Raw genomic sequence first — 18467 nt, forward strand, 5'->3', positions numbered from 1 at the left:
CTTATTTCCCGAAGTACCGATACTTTCTGCAGTATCGGTACCACTGCTGGCGAGTGTTCTACCGCAAGTTGTTGACGCGCTGTTCAGAGCGCTCAGCGTGCTTGCCCCCCCGGCTCCTCCGAGTCCAGCCCTCCCCCTCACAGAGTCACAGAGAGCCGTCTTCTTCAGTTAGTAAACAAACATTTTAGCTGAAGATGGTAAATGCAGAGCCTCCGCAACTTGTGCTTGTGGATAAAGAAAGCAGCAGAAGTGCTGTTTGGAGGTACTTCGGGTTTCAAGTAAACAACGAAGGACAAGCTACAAATGCCCCAATGCTATTTGCAAGCGGTGTTATAGAGCAGTGCCAGCGCCGATCTCCATAAAGAAATGAAAGCGGTTCGTGACAGCTGCTCTTTCAACGTCACTGTGACTGAAGCATTAAACCATTAACTCTAGTTTAATACATGATACGTTGTCTACTGATGGCGCATAATATCAACAGCTGCTTCGTTGTAACGTTACAGCTACCTAACGTTAGCTACTGCTAGCAGTTAGCCCCCTTAGCCACCGTTATAAATACTGCATGGAAACGGAGTAACGTTAACGTGTAAACGTTATGTCGAGGTCATACAATACTACAGTCGACATAAGGTTAACGTTACCCCGTTTCCACCAAGTGTTTAAATAGCAGCAATCTTGTTGAAAATGTAACATTACTAAAATGCTCCGAGCATAGCCTTTCTGTCTCTCTCTGTCTCTCTCCATCTACCGCTACCTCTCTCTCTCTCGCTACCTCTCTCTCTATCTACCGATACCTCTCTCTCTCTCTCGCTTGCTCTCGTTATCTTTAAATAAAAACTGTTACTAACTGTTCAGTTTGTGAGGTACATGCAACACAGATTACAGTGTTTACATCTGTCTGCTTGAGAAAATACCATGTTCTGCATTTGCAATAAAAATGATTGAAGTGAGATGAACAGTTATTTTTAAATGTGTGATCTAAAGATAAACAAAGGGTTTTAAAAGTGTTATATTTATCTTCTCTTATAGTACCAGACTCGAAGCTGAGGAGAATCAACCAGCAACAAAAGCTAAATTTGTTAAAAAAATATATATATATTTTTTTATGGTATCGAAGTATCGATACTTTTCAAGGTATCGTATCGAAGTCGAAATTCCAGTATCGTGACAACACTAGTACACACACTCACACACTCACGTTGTGCGATACAATATCCTGGGTTCCGTGATCTGTATTTGGCATTTCCTTGGCCCTCCCTTGTGGCACTGTATCCGTTTCCGTTAGAAAAAATTGTTGCCGGTCTCCGTGACCTGCAAGATTTCAATCTACCGGACAAATGAGATTAATTCCGGTCATAGTTTATTGAGCTTTAAAACAATTGAATAAAGAATGTCATCCTCAAGGCATGTAGATTTATAATATTATTACTTAAAACTATAGGCTACTTTTGCGTATACAGTCATTAATATATTCCAAATAAAATAAGTCCCTCGATTAGGCCTGCCACGATAACACATTTTGCTGGGCGATTAATTGCCCCCGAAAATATCGCGATAAGCGATATTATTGCGACCGGTTAGAGAATTTTTTTTTTGGAGAAATTTATTTCCCAAAACTTTTATTTTGAAGCCCACCGCTCCGTCTTTTCCGGTGTTTAAGACTTTTATTTTGAAGCCCACCGACCGGACCGGAAGTATTGTTGTGATTATTTCAGGTACTTTTTGGGTACCAGAAAAGTCACGTGAAACACTGCAGACCACTGAATAGAGACGCGTCTCTAGGATTTCATAATCATTATGTTTGCAGCAGGCACAAGTGCAATAAACAAAGGATACAGTCACTGTGTATTCTGCCTCATTTATTGATTAAACAAAACCGACATCAACACAATTTGCCACCGAGCGGAGAGTTTAGTCTCGCAAAAAGATCGCTGACTTGTTAAGGCTTGTTGTTAGGTTAGGTGCTAATGTTGTGCTAGCGTTTTAGCATGGCTATCGTACATAGCGTGATCAATATAACTCGCTATTGATTGTTTGTATGAGTAACGTTAATGCTAGTAGAATAGACACAACGTGAGGTAATCACCATCCATTTTAAACCGGTTATTACCTAATGCTAACGTTAGCAAATAGACGCGACTGGTAACGTTACAGCTTGTTAGCCTAATGCTCGTTAACGTTAGCTAACGTTAGCGTTAGCAGAATAGACACAACGAGGGTCTCGTTAATGTTGTTGTTGATTGATTGATTGAAAACTGTGTTTACTCTGTTTGTATGAGTAACGTTAATGCTAGTAGAATAGACACAATGTGCTGTGCTCTGTAGTAAAGCCAGCGGCCCGCCTCCCAACACGGACAGTGACTGACAAGGGGCACTGGGTCCGCCTCATTAAAACAAACGCGCAAATAGCAATTAATCGCGCCCGTCAAAATCATTGCATTCATTTTAATTATCGCGGCAATTAATCGATTTATTGCTTATCGCGGCAGGCCTACCCTCGATACTCCGTGCTGCTGCTGACTTGAAATAAAATAGACCGCGTATGTGGGCAGTCGGTCCGACACTAAACAGCAGTCTGTTATAATCACATTTTTATGAGCTAACGAATTCCGTTATATTGGACATTTGTATTAATTATATCAAGCGAAGAACTGAGAAAGCAGAGAGACGGCAACTTTATCGTGGGTTTGCGTGACGACTCTCCACCTCGCAACGACTTGGTGCTGGTCATAATGTCCGGTGAAAACAACTCCCTCCAAGCACAACTTGACCACCCGAACCGTACCAAAACAGGCCAAAATTAAATAGCCCATGCGACGAACGATTCATTACATTCGTTTCATCGTTGCTCCACCAAGCAGCCGGTCCAACAATGAAAGCTGTTATCAGCGCGAGCCGGCCGCAGTTAGTTTGCAAGAAGCATCCAGCTGCAGACCCGCAGAGCAGCTTTCCAGGTCTGGGGACCGCACTGTGCCAGCAAAGCTGGTGGGTTCTGTGGGTCTGCAGCTGCATGCCTTCCGCAAATCCAGCAGCAAGCTCTCGCTGAGCGAAGCAACGACAACAAACGCAATGATTGTTTCGTTCATCGCATAGGCCACCCAACTCCAGCCCATCCAAATACAATTCAAATAATCAAACTGTGCCCAGAGGGAACTATTTTCACCGGACACTATGACCGGAGAGATTAAATATGTCGGACTTCAACAGATTTTGCCGGTCAAAAACCGGTAATTACCGGCTAACGGAAACGCTCTGTCCACTGTATCCGTCGACCTACGTTACGTACCTGCCTTGTCTGCGTGACCTGTCCTATAGGGGCTTATCCAGATGGGGACAAGGTCACCCCCTCCCAAAGTTCAGACTGAGTGAGTGGGTCTCATCTGTAGGGCTGTACCGAATGCTTCGAAGCGTCGATCATAATGTTGACTCGAATTCTAAATCAACATTCGTAGGCCTGTTGCAATAAGCAATAAATCTATTTATCGCGCAATAATGAAAATGAATGCAATGATTTTGACGGGCGCAATTAATTGCTATTTGCGTGTTTGTTTTAATGAGGCGGGAACCAGTACCTCTCCGTGTGGGGAGGCGGGCCGCTGACGTTACTACAGAGTACAGCACGGGAGCTCCTGTGAGCACCATGCGTATGTTGGGCAGTAGCAACGCTACATAGCTTAACTACATTTCTCAGTAGCGTGATGGTAGCGTCGCTCCTTTTGAACCAAGTAGCGTTCTTTGTAGTGTAGCTATTTTTAGACCCAAGTAGTGATGTAGCGTGAACAAACGCTATACGCTACTGCCCGGAGAAACTGGACTGCTAAATAAAGATTAAAGATCTAGCGTTGATGCTATGACGCTTCCTCCTCATCGTTGATTGCCTGTAGTAGCTGCATCTAACGTTAGTAGCTAACGTTAAAACTAACCTAAAGTTAGTTGTTCACCAACAATCTCAACATTTGTTTTATCATTAGCTCAAAAACACAGAACCGGACGACACAAGTTGTCCGCTCATAGGTTCTGCTAGGATAATAACAACAATACTTCCGGTCGGTGGGTTTCAAAATAAAAGAGCAAAGTCTAAAACACCGGAAAAGACGTTTATTTTGTACAGCGTTTTCCTCCACGAGTACTCAAGTACATCATGTGATCAATCGATCTGTTTTTTTTTGCCCATCCCTAGTTTATCCTGTGCTGAAAAGTCTCCATTCCAATAGAGATAGTATATATTTGTGTTTATTTGATTATTGTTGAGCTATATTTTAATCGAGAGTAACTGGTAGTGTAGCTTACTACATTTTCCAAGTAGCTTGCCCATCACATAATCCGCGAGCCACAGTAAACAAACGCAAGCCACAATTAGGGTGACCAGGTGTCCCGCTTTTGGTTGTAGACTGCATAGCCATTTTACCTAATGTCCCACGTCCCTCTTTTCGAAGCAAAAAATAAAAACATGGGTCTAAAAGCCCCTTCCTACAGTAAACGTAGCAACCCGCCTCTTGTCCACACACATTGACATTGCTCTGCTCGTTTTATCATTGCTCTCACGGAGATAAAACTGGGAACGAGGTTACTCTGCTTCTGACGCTACCTCATATCTGATTGGTTAGGTAGTAATTTAGGATATTTAAAATGTCTTCCAATGTTAAATAAAGGTGTATTGCACTTTGAAACGGTTTCCTTGCATTATTATGCTATTATCATTATATTAGTAAAAAAAAAAAAAAAAGTTGATTGAAAACTTTTGGGAAATACATTTCTCAAAAAAATTATTTCTCTCAAAACCGCAATAATATCACTTATCGCAATAATTTCTGGGACAATTAATCGCCCAGCAAAATGTGTTATCGTGGCAGGCCTAAACATTCGCATTTTGTATTTTTAATACAAAATATTTTAATCGTTTATTTTTTTAATCTTAAAATTTTTTTATTTAAATCTGTTTAAACCAATGGGGGTTTTCTTCACAGTTGCAGTTAAAGATTAGGCTACACTAATATTATAATATTATACTATAAGACGACGTCACCATCACTTTCATACCAACCGTGCCCTTATTGGATTATTTATGTTGACGAAACTGATGAGTTATATTCATTAAAGAAAGTTGATTTAATAAAAGAAAAAGACTAATTGAATCAGATTAATCACTTTATTCAAATTGAGGATTTAGTTTGAGAAAAAATTATAATAATAATTATAAAAAAAAAATGTGAAGTACATTTTATTTTATAGACATTCAAAGCTTCGTTCGAATACTTCAATCAAAGCTTCGAATGTTAAAAAATTACATTCGGTACAGCCCTACTCATCTGTGTTAATATTCTGGGTGGTGACTGGTGATGAATATGCCATCCCTGCTCCGCCTGCTTGCTTCTCGGGTTCAGCCACAGTAAATATATGTATATGGTAATATACAGCATTATTGTACATAATGCTGTATACCATATAACAAACACATTTGTGGAATTGTTTCAATTTAAAAGAACATTTTCAGAACCACAACATGCATGTGATTAATTTTAAGAGCCTCGTTCGGGTGTGAACCTGGTTGACATGTGTGGGGAAATTAATATGCTGCCCACAAATTAGTTATAATTCTCTCTCTCTCTCTCACCCCCACCCCCCCCCTATATACACACACCATCTCTAGAGAAATTCATACTGTAATTGGTTTTCCAACTGAGACAGATCGGAAGCACTTCATTAATGACTTTGAAGGGTAATTACCGTTTTCAGGTGTATAGAACATCTTGTGTGTGAGATTAATTTAGAACGGTGAGAACTTAACGTTCTAATGGTGATGGCTACTGGCCGTTGAAAGCTAGAGTTAAAGCCACCTAGAACAGCGTGTCTGTCTGTCTGTCCCCACAAAAGCAGAGCAATCGGAGGTGATTATTTCACTGACATCACGTGATGAAGTGTACACCAATCAGTAGGGATGCTCCGATATTGATATCGGATATCGGCCCCCGATATGACTAAAATAGCTGGATCGGGTATAGAAAAAAAGTATTTTTTATTATAATATAATAATAAATAAAATAATAAATAACAATTCAGTACATTTATATCTTTTTTTTTTGATCCACTTTTTCTCCCATTTTTCTATATTTTCTCCCATCCCAATTTTCGTATCATCCAATTCAACCCTCCCCTGTCACGAACGCTGTTTCTTGCCTCCCACAAGCCGGCTGCAATGTGGACTAAGTCATACATAGCACAAGTCCCCTCCGGTACTTGAGGTAACAGCAGTCGCATCTTTTCACCTGCGCAGCTCGATCTCTGTCGAGGAGTAACGCGTGGGAGGCTCACGCTGCCCCCGACACTTCCTGATTCTACTGCGCAGGCGCACCAACCGACTTGTAGGAGTCACTTGTTCACAACGTTCGATCCCCACCCTTCAGTTTTCCCTCCCCGTAATACGGCCAATGTGTATTACTGCGGACGACCAGCTAAACTGAAAACAATGTGGAGAGCTGGATTCGAACACGCGAATCCTAGCGTCTCCACACTGGTGGCGAGTGCCTTGCCCACTACACCACCTAGCCGCCCTTCAGTACATTTATATCTGTTAATTTGTTACATTTTGTTTCACCAAGTTAGGAAAGTAATGTTTTAAGTCAAGCCTGGTGTTGCCTTGCACAAAAGAATGATCCCAGTCTCTTCCACACAGTGAGGCATACAGTTTATTAATTGAACAATGGGTATCGGATCGGTACTCGGTATCGGCCGATACCCAAAGCCCAGGTATCGGTTCGGTATCGGGACTTAAAAAGTCGGATCGGTGATTCCCTACCAATCGGAACTGATGATTTCACTGACCTCACACGCTGAAGTGTACACCGAGGTGATATTTCACTGTAACAACTACTAGTCCAACCAGCTAGCAGAGCAACTCTCTTAGCTCAGAGAGCCGGCTATCAAGCCATGACAATAACTCATTCTCACTGCAGAGAAGATGGGATAGGCTGAAGGAGATGGATGAGGAAGGAGGAGATAGATGAGGAAGGAGGAGATGGATGAGGAAGGAGGAGATGGATCAGGAAGGTGGAGATAGATGAGGATGGAGGACATGATTAGGAAGGAGATGATGAAGTACTGTTACGAGCGATGGATAGATAGATGGATGGTAGGGATGTACTACTAGGTAATTTACAACAAAAATACTATTGTACTACTACTAAACTATTTTCAGTCAATCAAATGTGTGAAAACGGTGGGATATTTAACTTTTGAACACTGGCTCTCTCATTCACTATCACAGTGGCAACATGCTAACTGCTACCACTCCTCAACATGTGGGAGGCTCCGTTAGGAATACACTTGGCCTGGCATCTATTTTCTTTTAGACTAGTCATTCATTCATTCTTTTTACAATTTCATGACCTTTGGGCAAGTAGAACATGACCGGTACTTGTCCGATGGGCAAGTGCTTTTGAGTCTTTAGTGTCAGTCAACCCCTGGTGGTGAGTGCTTGGTGATGGAGTGAGTCAATCAATCAATCAAATATATTTATATAGCACATTTAGACATGACGCTTGTCAACCAAAGTGCTCCACATAGCTAAGAACAAAGAAAAGTATAGAATAAACAGAAAAAACAACCACGATAGACATAGGAAAACAGAACAACACGTCAACAAGCAAGGCAAGAAAAGTGAGTCAGGGAAGGCCAGGCGGTATAGGTGGGTTTTGAGTTTTGATTTAAAAGACTCGACAGAGGGGGCAGATTTAATGGACATGGGGATGCTGTTCCAGAGGTCAGGGGCTGCGACCGCAAAAGCACGTCCGCCCCTAGACTTGAAATTAGACCTGATCTGAGGGCCCTGACGTTGGTATAGGGGGTGAGGAGGTCTGCTAGGTAAGCAGGGGCTTTACCATTAACACTTTCAGAGCCCTTGATTAACATTGAAAACCCTGTTGAATGCCATCATCCACTTCAATGTTAGCGTTAAAAACGCCTAATCTATGGTTTAAATTATGGCTGTGTCTAATCTGCCCGTTGCTTATCAATGACTTGTTTGCAGTCAACATTGTCGAAACGGATTGTTTTTTTTATCGGTTCATTTTCGTTTTATAGCATTTTGAAAAGCCCTAGTTTTCAAGGAAAATATAAAGATTCCGTGATAATCGCCCTTTACTGGAATATTCTAGAATACACAAACGTTGTCATTTTTCGGCCTATTTATGAATAGTTTTCAAATAAACGCTAGATTATCGATAGTATATGTGTACGTATGCACGCTAGAGGCGATCTGAAAAAACGATTCTCTTATTTCCTCATCAGCGATCACCATGCACACACACACATAGGGAAAAAGCTTATATCTCCGTGAAAACAGGTCTGATTATCCTAAGACTGGTATAGATTCCTTACCTGAGATCAGATGTTATCCAAAAAGATTATTCCAATTCCTGATCGCCATTCCAGATATCGATCACGCTTATTGATTGATTATTGGCTGCTGTGAATATATATTCCAGGTCGATTTCCGTCCCGCGATCACTGCCATGTCCATCAGACGGCTTGCCAGCTCAAGGCTCCACCTCTAGAAATCTACAGATCCTAACTGAGTCTAAGCGACTGACCTGCAGTTACACAGGGATAGACGATAGGTAGGGATGCACCGATATGAAAATTTGCCACCGATACCGATTGTTCAACTAACACAATCGGCCGATACCGATATTTGTGGCATTTCTTTTTTTAATTAAAAAAAAAAATTGTAATATTCTTTTTGTTTGTAATATATATATATATATTCTTTTTTTATGAAACTACTGTATATTTGTGTTACAAATTGTGCTCACCGATATGAACATAGGCCTCTTTACTTACTTAAAAAAAGGAAATGTCAAGAAATAGCACTATCTCTCTCCCAGTATGTTCTGCAGGGCTGCAGCTAGATACCAGGGCTGTACACTGCGATGAGATTATCGCGAATTGCCCCTTTAATTAGCCGTTGCGATTGGTAAATAATATTTGGGGGCGGGCTTGCGAGTAGTGATTTCAAGCCTTGCATTCGCATTTCACTCCTAAATTATCCAAGGCTGAGCACTCACTCTGATAGACTGGCTGACTGTCTGATTTAGCTATGACGAAAAGTAAAGTTTCTTCATAGCTCATTTCTTCATAGAAAGTCACAGGCACCTGGAATCGCGTGCCTGTGACTTTCAATTCCCTTATCGCTGCCAGGTTTTCCCGACCGTTATAACGTTAGCATGTTAGCATGTAGCTAATGGCAGACTATTTGATTCCTTAAGGCAAGCCAAGGGCTCGACATTGCCTGGGTTTTAGTTATATACTCCCGAAATGCTCCCGCTGTTTGGCTACTTCTATGTGCAGTGAAAACTACTCGAAATGCTTTAGAACCTAGTCATTGATTTAGTTCAGGGTTAGCCGCGGAGCTAACGCTAGCTAACGCTAGCTAATCAAGCTCACCGAGAGAGATAAACAGCTGACGGCAGGTAGTACAGGTACAAATACAATAAAACAAGGGGTGGGGGCTGTTGTGTAAACCAGCGTTTCCGTTAGCCGGTAATTACCGGTATTTGACTGGCAAAATCTGTTGAAGTCCGACATATTTAATCTCTCCGGTCATAATGTCCGGTGAAAATAATTCCCTCTAAACACAATTAGATTATTTGAATTGTATTAAAATAGGCTAAAATTATATAGCCTATGCGATGAACGAAACAATCTCACCAAGCAGCCGGTCTAATAATGACATCCTGCTGTCAGCGCGAGCTGGCTGCTGATATATTTACGTGAAGCATGGCTTGGCAGGGTGCAGTACTCCAATTCAGCCATTGGCAATTCAGCTGTTGGGTGGGGGCGCTGCTGACACCACTGCTCTGCTCTGCCTGCTCCAAGTGCTCCATGCTTCACGTAAATATATCAGCAGCCAGCTCGCGCTGACACAGCGGTGCCAAATTTCTCAGTTCTTCGCTTGATATAATTAATACAAATGTCCAATATAACGGAATTAGTTAGCTCATAAAAATGTGATTATAACAGACTGCTGTTTATTAAGGTCGGGCAGACTGCCCACCGACACCTCAAGTCGGCAGCAGCAGCACGAAGTCTCGAGGGACTTATTTTATTTGGAATATATTAATGACTGATACGCAAAAGTAGCCTAGTTTTAAGTTAAAATATTATAAATGCCTTGATGATGTCATTCTTTATATAGGTATATCAATTGTTTTTAAGCTCAATAAACTCTGACCGGAATTTATCCCATTTGTCCGGTAGATTGAAATCTACCGGACACTCAGACCTGCAAAAAAAAATTCTAACGGAAACCCTGGTGTAAACCTTGTACTCTTTAGTTCACATATAATAAGAGACGGAGTGTTTGTTTACTAGTCTGTACTCTGTAAGCCAGGAAGTACCATGGTGCAACATACAAATGTGTCCGTGTAGCAACACAAGCCAATACCTTACAGGACAGGGGCCCGTGGAGGGAGCTCTGTGTGTGTGTGTGTGTGTGTGTGTGTGACTGTGTGTGTGGAAGAGAGAGGGAGAAAGAGAAACAGAGAGCATGATTTAGTGTATGTCTTAGAGCTGTGTTGCAGTGTGCAGCAGATACTGACTATGAACACTGTTAATACACCGTTATCAATGAAAGAAGAAATGTTTGCAGCTGTGGTAATACGAAGTTCAGTTGGTTCATTATAAAAGATACAAACCTGACAACAAAAGCACTTAAATGTTAAATAAAAGGACCACAGTAATGAGGCAGGAGGAACATATTTTTTTTCACTATAATGGTAAAATTGTTATTAAATAATTTGCTCCTAAAAATATTTTTTGCCCCTAAATTTCTCATTTAGGGGCAAGTGTGCCCCTAGTGAAAAAGCAGGGTTTCCGTTAGAAAAAATTGTTGCCGGTCTCCGTGACCTGCAAGATTTCAATCTACCGGACAAATGAGATTAATTCCGGTCATAAGTTTATTGAGCTTTAAAACAATTGATAGGCAGGCTATATAAAGAATGTCATCCTCAAGGCATGTAGATTTATAATATTATTACTTAAATAAAACTAGGCTACTTTTGCGTATACAGTCATTAATATATTCCAAATAAAATAAGTCCCTCGATACTCTGTGCTGCTGCTGACTTGAAATAAAATAGACCGCGTATGTGGGCAGTCGGTCCGACACTAAACAGCAGTCTGTTATAATCACATTTTTATGAGCTAACGAATTCCGTTATATTGGACATTTGTATTAATTATATCAAGCGAAGAACTGAGAAATTTTGCAGAGAGAGACGGCAACATTATCGTGGGTTTGCGTGATGTATATCTCCACCTCCCAACGACTTGGTGCTGGTCATAATGTCCGGTGAAAACAACTCCCTCCAAGCACAACTTGACCACCCGAACCGTACCAAAACAGGCCAAAATTAAATAGCCCATGCGACGAACGATTCATTACATTCGTTTCATCGTTGCTCCACCAAGCAGCCGGTCCAACAATGAAAGCTGTTATCAGCGCGAGCCGGCCGCAGTTAGTTTGCAAGAAGCATCCAGCTGCAGACCCGCAGAGCAGCTTTCCAGGTCTGGGGACCGCACTGTGCCAGCAAAGCTGGTGGGTTCTGTGGGTCTGCAGCTGCATGCCTTCCGCAAATCCAGCAGCAAGCTCTCGCTGAGCGAAGCAACGACAACAAACGCAATGATTGTTTTGTTCATCGCATAGGCCACCCAACTCCAGCCCATCCAAATACAATTCGAATAATCAAACTGTGCCCAGAGGGAACTATTTTCACCGGACACTATGACCGGAGAGATTAAATATGTCGGACTTCAACAGATTTTGCCGGTCAAATACCGGTAATTACCGGCTAACGGAAACGCTGGCGTACAGCCCTGCATACTAGTTCTCCGAGTATGGTCTACCGGCTGGGCTGCAGCTGGATATTATTGTCTCAACCAGAGCTCTCAAGCAGTCTCAACTAATGAAATTTTGATTGACAGTCGATTCTGCCAATTACGTCACACACCGCTTGCACCCACCTCTGCTGTTACCACCAATCGGCAAGCGCATATACATTTTTTACTTCTGCTTTGTCCGCCATTGATTTTGACGAGAGCCTCGTATTATACAACAACAACGCGGCAGACGTTTAGATTTTAGCTCCGCAGGATGACGAGGCTTAATGATTTTACTAAAACGAATGTTATAATAAAACAAAGCCTTTCTATACATGTGTCTGATTGAAAACTTTAACAGATTGCAGAATGGGTAAAACTCAGGGCTCAAGGAACTGAGCTACATGTAGTATGAACGCCTAATGCTTGCTACGTTCGGGTAAATAATATGCTGATGTTATGAACGTGTAACACTAACTATATAACGTTAATGCCACAAAACGAATGCCTTGTTAATCATAAGTAGTAACTTTGATGCAGTAGCTGGGGGACTGGGGACGTTGTTGTGCAGGTCGCGAGTGAACTTTTTTTTGTCTTGACGCTACACAAATTGATGGATATTTATCGACTACTGCCATCTGCACATTCGAGCTTATAGGCCGATAGGCCAATTGCAGTCAACAAGGCACTTATCGGCTGATACCGATACCCGACCGATACATCGGTGCACCCCTAACGATAGGGGGCGCTTTTTCCAAATCTGAGCTCCTGATGGGATATATAACGGGAGACTCGGTTGATGAAATATGAATTCGGATCGCTAATAAAAAATAAACGATAATTGTCGTCGTGGGCATTCAGGCATTGGGCTGATAAAACGAGATATGTCATCCGTGGCACTCGACTAGTTAATGGCTTTGTAGACCAATAGGAGAACCTTGAATTATATTCTGTAGCCAGTGAAGGGAGGCAAGAACAGGGGTGATGTGAGCTCTCTTCTGGGTACCTGTGAGCAGTCTAGCAGCAGCGTTTTGGCGTAGTTGTAGGCGGGCTATGGTTGACTTATTAAGCCCCAGGTACAGGGAGTTACAATAGTCTAATCTTGAGGATATGAAAGCGTCACGCGTGAATGACTCTTTCAAGGTCTGAGGGGGAGAGAATGGCCTTGATCCTAGCTATGGACCGGAGCTGGAAGAAACACCCCTTTACCACAGAGTATACCTGCCTATTGAAAGTAAACTCGGGGTCAAAGAGCATGCCCAGGTTTTTTACAAAGGGCTGGACTAGGGCAGACAGGTTACCCAGGCTGCTGGTTTGGGGGGCCGAAAAGGAGTGACTGAATCAGTTGGCATTTTGGTGATGGAGTGAGTCAATGACTGAATCACTTGACATTTTGGTGATGGAGTGAGTCAATGACTGAATCAGTCGAGTGCTTGATGATGGAGTGAGTCAATGACTGAATCACTTGACATTTTTGTGATTGAGTGAGTCAATGACTGAATCAGTCGAGTGCTTGATGATGGAGTGAGTCAATGACTGAATCAGTCGAGTGCTTGATGATGGAGTGAGTCAATGACTGAATCACTTGACATTTTCGTGATTGAGTGAGTCAATGACTGAATCAGTCGAGTGCTTGATGATGGAGTGAGTCAATGACTGAATCAGTCGAGTGCTTGATGATGGAGTGAGTCAATGACTGAATCAGTCGAGTGCTTGATGATGGAGTGAGTCAATGACTGAATCAGTCGAGTGCTTGATGAATGATGGAGTGAGTCAATGACTGAATCAGTCGAGTGCTTGATGAATGATGGAGTGAGTCAATGACTGAATCAGTCGAGTGCTTGGCATGTTGCCCTGGGTGAGACATTATGGTGGCTCTTTTTCTTTGGTGCAAAAGTTGATTCTGTGTTTTTCCTGCTCAGGCACTGAAATCCATGCATATTGGAGTTTAGAAAGATGTAGCCTGGTAATGAAGGCAATGTGTAGCAGCCTAGGAAATATAGAAAACGACTATAGGCCTTAATGTAATTGGCAGACATCGTATTCACTCCAGTCTGTGCTTTGAATGTGCAGCGTTAAAGACTGGTGTCGGAAGATAGGGGTGCACCGATGTATCTGTCGGGTATCGGTATCGGCCGATAAGCTCGAATGTGCCGATGGCAGTAGCCGATAAGTTCAGTTGCGTCCTGCACAACGCCGCCCCCAGTCCCCCACACACACACACAAGCTACTGCATCAAAGTTACTACTAAATATTCAACATTCTCTTTTGAGACTCTGCTTCAGACTCTTATCATTTGGCACTAAAAGCTAAACATTGTCACCGATATGGCTGTCCGCAACATGTCATTAATTGTGTACGCGAGGTGGTCGCTCAGTGACGACGCTAACATGAGCTAGGTTAGCTAGCATGAGCTACCGGGAGATGGAAAGACTAAAGTTACTGGTGAAAATGTGATTTACGTTGGAATACTCCTTTGCCAACTTGCTGTACTTTGCTTGCAGGTCTGCAGCCATTATTGCTGGATTATGAATAGCCCCAACTTTAGCCAAGGTAACGTTATGGCTAAACTTTTAACGTTAGTTAACGCTAGCTTTTGGTTAGCTGTTCAATGCTAATAACACAACCAAGCGAACCCATCACAGCTCCCCGTCAACACCCCTCTCTCGGGAAGATGGCATTTAAGAAAGTATCTGCTGTTAAAATGACACAAACATTCGTTTTGTGGCATTAACGTTATATAGTTAGTGTTACACGTTCGATAACATAAGCATAGTATTTACCCCGAACTACTAGCTCAGTTCCTTCCGTTGCTCATAGAGCCCTGAGAGTTGTACCCAATCCATTCTGCAATCTGTTAATAAAGTTTTCAGACCAATGTATAGAAAGGCTTTGTTTTATTATAACATTCGTTGCAGTAAAATCATTGTCTCGTTTAGTCATCCTGTGGAGCGCTGGTCGGTGAGCAGCTAACGTATTAGCTACGGTAAGCTTGTTGTGGTTCTCGCAAGCAGATCAATGGCGGCATGCCCGGAAGTAGAAAATGAATAAGCGCTTGCCGATTGGTAAGAACAGCAGGAGGTGGGTGCTACTGGTGTGACGTAATTGGCCGAATCGACTGTCAATCAAAATTGTTCTAAATCAAATCAAATCAAATTTATTTATAAGGCCCGACAACACACGTTAATGTCCCCATGGGCTGTACAGGTCTTCTTTAAACAAGTCAAGAAGAAAACATAACAATAAGTCAAGAACAGAACAAGAACACCATAAGGTCCAAACATTTTTAGATGAATGCAAATAAATGAAAGAATGCAAGCACTCCCAGACATACCCCACGCGAAGGTAAGGAAAAACTCACTAAAACCTAACGATAGGGAAAAAAGCTCCACAGGCAGTGTGGAGGAGAGAAACCTTAGAAGGGCCATTCAAGGGGGGATCTCCCTTCTTAGATGTTGGTGATAGTAGTGTTGCAGACGGACAGTTGGTAAGCTGGTAGTGAAACACAGATGAGTGCATGCAATAGCAACTGAACATTTTGAAAGATTAAAGATAGAGCTAATAGCGATAGCAACTGAACATTTTGAAAGATTAAAGATAGAGCTGATAGCGGATCTATTTGAGGCACAGGGGCGGTGCAAAGAGGGTCACGTCCTCCCCGTCTTAGTCACGGGACATTCAACACTCCGGTCATTGCTCAGGGACAGCTGGAGACAGGGAGATAGGGGCGGCGCAGAGAGGGTCGCGAACTCCCCGACATCATCGCGGGACATCCGGCACTCCGGTCACCACTACGAGACCTCCGGAGACAGGGGGGCACGCAGAGGGGGTCGCAACCTCCCGGCCTTCATCACGGGACGTCCGACACTCCGGTCAGCACTCCAGGACAGCAAGTCATAGGGGGACAGGGAGACGGGACAGGCGTTAGACAGCTCATGAGATTGTAGTGGGCGGACATAGCAATAGATACAAGTGGTAAGCATACGTTATATGTGAATGGAGTAGATATATGAAGTAAGCGTATTATGTGAATAGAATAGAAGTACTTAACCCAGCAATGAAACCGCGTTGACTGTTAATCTGTTAACAGTCTGTTAATACTGTTAATCAGTTGACAGGACCACGGACAGACGACGGTGAATAACTGATCCAAGGCCTCGGAGGTGCATGTAGAGCAGTCACTACAATCTTGGCCAAGACCCCGAGGCATCCATCACCTTAGTCAGCGCCAGGAGACGGGCACTCAGAGAGATGGGGGAGGGAAGGGGGGGGGGGGAGAGTTAGAGAGTTCCCATGTTTGTGGTGCTGCAAAAGAGCAGACATGTAGTACCATGTAGTACCATGTAGTACCCTGTAGTGCCATGTAGTACCCTGTAGTGCCATGTAGTACCCTGTAGTACCATGTAGTGCCATGTAGTACCCTGTAGTGCCCTGTAGTACCCTGTAGTACCATGTAGTGCCATGTAGAGCCATGTAGTACCCTATAGTGCCATGTAGTACCATGTAGTACTCTGTGGTACCATGTAGTACCCTGTACCCTAACTAAACTACACAGATTAATCTAAAGGTCAGTCCCCACCAGGTGAGATCAGGGTAGGTTGAAGGAGAGAGAGAAAAGATAGTCTTAAGCAGGGATTTAAAAGCTTCGACAGAGCAGGCGCCCCTGATGACGGCAGGTAATTTGTTCCACAGGTAGGGAGCGCGGTAGACAAAGGCTCTGTGGCCGGCGGATTTCATTTTAACCCTAGGGGTCGATAGAAGCCCCGCATTTTGTGAGCGCAGAGCACGAGCGGGCGAGTATCGGGAGATGAGATCGGATAGATAGAGCGGTGCAAGCCCATTTAAAATTTTGTAGGTGAGGAGTAGCACTTTAAAGTCAGAACGGGCTTGGATAGGAAGCCAGTGTAGGGCGGACAAAACTGGTGTGATGTGATCAAATTTCTAGTTCTAGTATCCGTGCAGCTGCATTTTGCACGAGTTGAAGATTTTTGATGCTTGAATTAGGTAGGCCTGAAAAAAGTGCATTACAGTAGTCCAGACGTGATGAGACAAAAGCATGAATCAGGGTTTCAGCATCAGCCAGAGTTAAAATGGGGCGTATTTTTGCGATATTACGAAGATGGAAGAATGCAATTTTGGTGACATTTTTTATATGTGCATTAAATGAGAGGGAGGAATCAAAAATGACTCGGAGGTTTTTTATGGTGGAGCTCTGGGATACATGACGGGTATCAAAGTTGAGGGAGATGTCCTGAAACAGGCCTCTGTGGTTTGGGGGGCCAACAATTAATATCTCAGTTTTATCTGCATTAAGGAGTAGAAAGTTTTGCGACATCCATTTTTTGACGGCAAGCAAGCAGGCCTCAAGGTTTTGTAGTTGGGAGGAATCATTTGGCTTAATAGGCATATATAATTGGGTGTCATCAGCGTTCTATTGCATTGGTTGAGAGCTCTGGTTGAGACAATAGTATCCAGCTGCAGGCCGCCAGACCATACTGGGAGAGGGATAGTGCTACATGGCATGGTGGAATTAATACCATAAACATATTTCTTGATGTTTCCTTTTTTTAAGTAAGTAAAGAGGCCTACAAATACAAACATACACATACAAATATACAGTAGTTTCATTAAAAAAAAAGAAAAATTACAAAAAGATATATATATATATATATATATATATATATATATATATATATATATATATATATATACAAAATAATTACAAATATATATTTTTTGCCACAAATATTGGTATCGGTATCGGCCGATTGTGTTAGCAAATTTTCATATCGGTGCATCCCTATCGGAAGATATTTGAGATGGTTTCTTTCTGGTCATAGTATCATCGTTTTACAGTGTGAGCGGTAGGGGTGGGAATCGCCAGAGACCTCACGATACGATTACTATCTACTACTAAATATATCGCGATACGCTGAGTATTGCAATTATTATAATTTTTTTTGGATCACATTTAATTTATTACCTTTTTTCAACTGCAAAGTAAAACTGTTATCTAATAAAATAAAGTTCAGTCTGTTCATCTCATTTCAATCATTCTTATGGCAGAACATGGTATTTTCTCAAGCAGACAGATAGGGCTGACCTTCGATTTTTTTTTTGGCAATCGAAGCTTCGGGGCCGAGCTTCGATTTTAATTCGAAGCTTCGAATAAAAAAAAAAAAAAATTTGTTTTATATATAATTTTTATTTTTTTCCTTATGTTGTGGGACTTGTACAGCACTTTGGTAAACTTTGTTGTTTTTAAATGTGCTCTATAAATAAAGTGGATTGGATTAATGAATTAAGTAGCCCCTTTCGTGACTGTGACGCAGCCAACACAGTGTGATTTAATTCAAGGTGGATCGCTGTTGTTGTTTGAACAACTTCAGATTTCATGGGAACTACCAATCCCCCAAATCAAGAATGTTTAAGATGAATGAAGTAAGATTTTGATTATTTGAAATATGGCCTGTGTAGACTAAACTATGCACAGAATTATGTCAGTCTACAAGGTCCGGATTCTACATGGTCCGGCAATGTAGACCTTGTAGACTCCACTACAGACCAATTATCAGTGAATGTTCATGTATTTT

The 18467-nt window shown here is 42.2% G+C and overlaps 1 protein-coding gene across 1 annotated transcript in view; it reads left to right on the plus strand.

Moving 5' to 3' along the window:
• Positions 1-18467, plus strand: part of LOC311238236 (cyclin-Y-like) — a 141815-nt gene that overhangs the window by 12669 nt on the left and 110679 nt on the right. The gene's annotated exons all lie outside the window — the stretch shown is intronic.

Source organism: Notolepis coatsorum (assembly GCF_963971535.1).
Source record: "Notolepis coatsorum genome assembly, chromosome: 12".
Classification (NCBI taxonomy): domain Eukaryota; kingdom Metazoa; phylum Chordata; class Actinopteri; order Aulopiformes; family Paralepididae; genus Notolepis; species Notolepis coatsorum.